Here is a 2,850-nt window from a genome sequence, read left to right as displayed (position 1 = left end):
TTGCCACATAATCCCAACCATTTGAGTGAAATTTTAAGTGTCAAAATTTGGTGATCTCAAATTTGCATGAACATGCAAACATGGCTCTTTAAATAGAGTGATCATGGTACATGGAAGGTCTTCTTCTTCTGGGTGAAAAACCTTGAGAAAAACCTCTCACAAACACTCTCTTCACATATACAAAATCCCTCCCAAGTTTAGTCACTCACCGGATTCCACAATCTCGTTCTAAGGTTGGAGAATAGTGGAGAAGACACTAGTGGTGGTTCGAAACCGGTTTGTGAGGAAAAAGGAGTTTGAACTAGGAAAGGTTAGTATCTAAACTCATTAAGGTTTAATACTTATGAACATGCTAGTTTTTTTTTACTATAATTGATGTTCTAGAAAGATCTTCACGAACTCCTGTTGGAGGTAAAGTCGGACACCATGACAATGAAGCAGTGGAAGCTCAAGGATCAACAGGAATGTGGCGTTTAACATCATCAAGCCCCTCTTAGCAAAGAGCCTTTGAAACTTTCGAGTTATGAATCGGGAATAGAACCAATGGGCGATGCTTGGATACAATTTCGAATCCGTTATTATATATTTGCTCTAGTTTTTGTTGTTTTTGATGTTGAAACGGTTTTTCTTTATCCATGGGCAATGAGTTTTAATGTATTAGAGCTATCTGTCTTTATAGAAGCTTTAATTTTCGTGCTTATCCTAATTGTCGGTTTAGTTTATGCATGGCGAAAAGGAGCATTGGAATGGTCTTAGTTTTTTAATACTCAGAAAATGAAAAACACTCATAAGGAACACTTGATTACCAACACTAGAAGGAGGGTTTGAACCTCCAACCTTATGGTTAACAGCCACACACTTTAACCAACTAAGCTATTCAAGCCAGTTATTTAAAATTCTCCGAGCCCAGCACTAGTAGATGTTGTTTGCTTTTGCACGTTACGTATCGTGTTCAGCCTCACGGTTCTAAAACGCATCTACTATGGAGAGGTTTCCCAGTGTCCTCGATGGCAGTCTACTAGGGAGAGGTTTCCACACACTTGTAAGAAATGTTTCATCTTCTCTCGAACCGATCTGGAATCTCACAATCCACCCCCTTGAGGGCCCAGCGTCTTCGCTGGCACATCGCCTAGTGACTAGCTCTGATATCATATCTCAAGCCATATTAGCAGATATTGTCCACTTTGGTGCATTACGTTTCACCACCAGCCTCACGGTTTTAAAATGCGTCTATTAGGAAGTTTTTCCACACCCTTAAAAGAAATGCTTCCTCACCCTCTCCAATCGCTAGCAGATATCTTCCATTTTGGCCTGTTATGGATCGTCGTCAAACTTATAGTTTTAAAACACGTCTATTAGTGAGAGGTTTCCGCGCCCTTATAAGGAATGGTTCATTCCCCTCTCCAATCAATGTGAGATCTATTAATAAGTAGTTAGGATGGTCGATTGGTCCTCTTGATATGGTGTGGGTTCAAATCCCACTTTCGACACAATACAAATTATTGTGTATTAGTCTAATGGCCAGGGAAAATGAATGACTTTTACCACTAACCATGGTTGGGTTGGGTTATATCATTAAATGACATGTGAACTTCTTAGATCTTCTTTTTACCTTTTCGAATTTAGTTACAATAAATGGTGATGTTTAGAGATATAAATAATAAGCCAAAGAGAGTGAAGAAAAAAGCTAAACTATGATCATCTTTTTAGCATACATCGTCATCATAAACACATCATAATTATCGTAAAACATCATCATACATCATATGTCCTACATCATATTAATAAAGCAATAAAGGACACGTGTCAGTGCACGTCATACATCAAACAATTGTCTCGCCTATCCCGTAGTAAGGCTACTTACTTGGTTGGCCTTAGCCGGCTTTCTCATATGCTCTACATCATATTAATAAAGTAATAAAGGACACGTACCAGTGCAACTAGGCACGTGTCGTCATACATCAAACAATTGCCTAGCCTATCTTATAGTAAAATATCTTTATTTAGCATCAAATGATATGAACTTTTTATATTTTTTACCTTTCAAACTTAATTACAATAAATGGTGATGTGAACTATGAGCATCATTTTAGCATGCATCGTAATCAATACATCATCATACATCATATGTCCTACATTATATTAATAAAGCATGCAGGACACATGCCCTTATTTATCTTACTTATGAACATTTCACATTTATAATGTAGTTTAACTTTAAGTCATGAAATAATGCTATCATATTGATCTTATTTATCTTAATTATGGTCAAATCAGCTTCGGGAGGGTAAAAAATGTTGGGGTCGGTGTCAGAATTGCCAAACTGAGCGTTTTAAGCATAAGCACTAGGCGTACCCAAGCTGAGTTATGAAGCCGAGGGGTTCTTTTTGTTGCAAGTTGATGTGTGACGCAATAAGGCGCTGATGCGTGTGCAATCTGGGTGTTGGGATGTTGCATGTAGGTCTTCAGTAATTGGGCTTCGCCATGGACTGTCAGGTTTTGGGTTGCAGGCGTTGCGGGTTGGATGGGCAAACGTGGGATCGCATGTGCTGGGCTACTAAGCTTGGCTCCAGACGTTGGGTTGGCTTGGCTTTTATAATTGGGTTGTGAGCGTGTGTTGGACCGAACCAATGGATTGGCAGTGGGTTGTGGGTTTGAGTTTAACCCAGATCCGGATTCGGATCTAGATCCGATGGATTCGCCTTCTTCGCCCAACTCAACGCCATTTTCTGGTTTTCATCTCTCTCCTCTCTGCATCTATTTCTTAATGGTGTTAATATAACACATCCGGAAGCAATTTGGATATTAGGTGCAACCAAGTTGAGCTATGAAGCCTAGGGGTTCTTTGTG

At 39.3% G+C, this 2,850-nt stretch overlaps 1 non-coding gene across 1 annotated transcript; it reads right to left on the bottom strand.

Annotated features, from left to right (window-relative positions):
• Positions 1 to 809: 809 nt before the first annotated feature.
• TRNAN-GUU lies at positions 810 to 883 on the bottom strand. Its single transcript has one exon. It is a non-coding gene; the product is annotated as a tRNA-Asn (tRNA).
• Positions 884 to 2,850: the final 1,967 nt, after the last annotated feature.

Source organism: Cucurbita moschata, unplaced genomic scaffold (genome assembly GCF_002738365.1).
Source record: "Cucurbita moschata cultivar Rifu unplaced genomic scaffold, Cmos_1.0 Cmo_Scf00227, whole genome shotgun sequence".
Taxonomy (NCBI): domain Eukaryota; kingdom Viridiplantae; phylum Streptophyta; class Magnoliopsida; order Cucurbitales; family Cucurbitaceae; genus Cucurbita; species Cucurbita moschata.
This window is presented reverse-complemented; position numbering and strand designations above follow the sequence as displayed.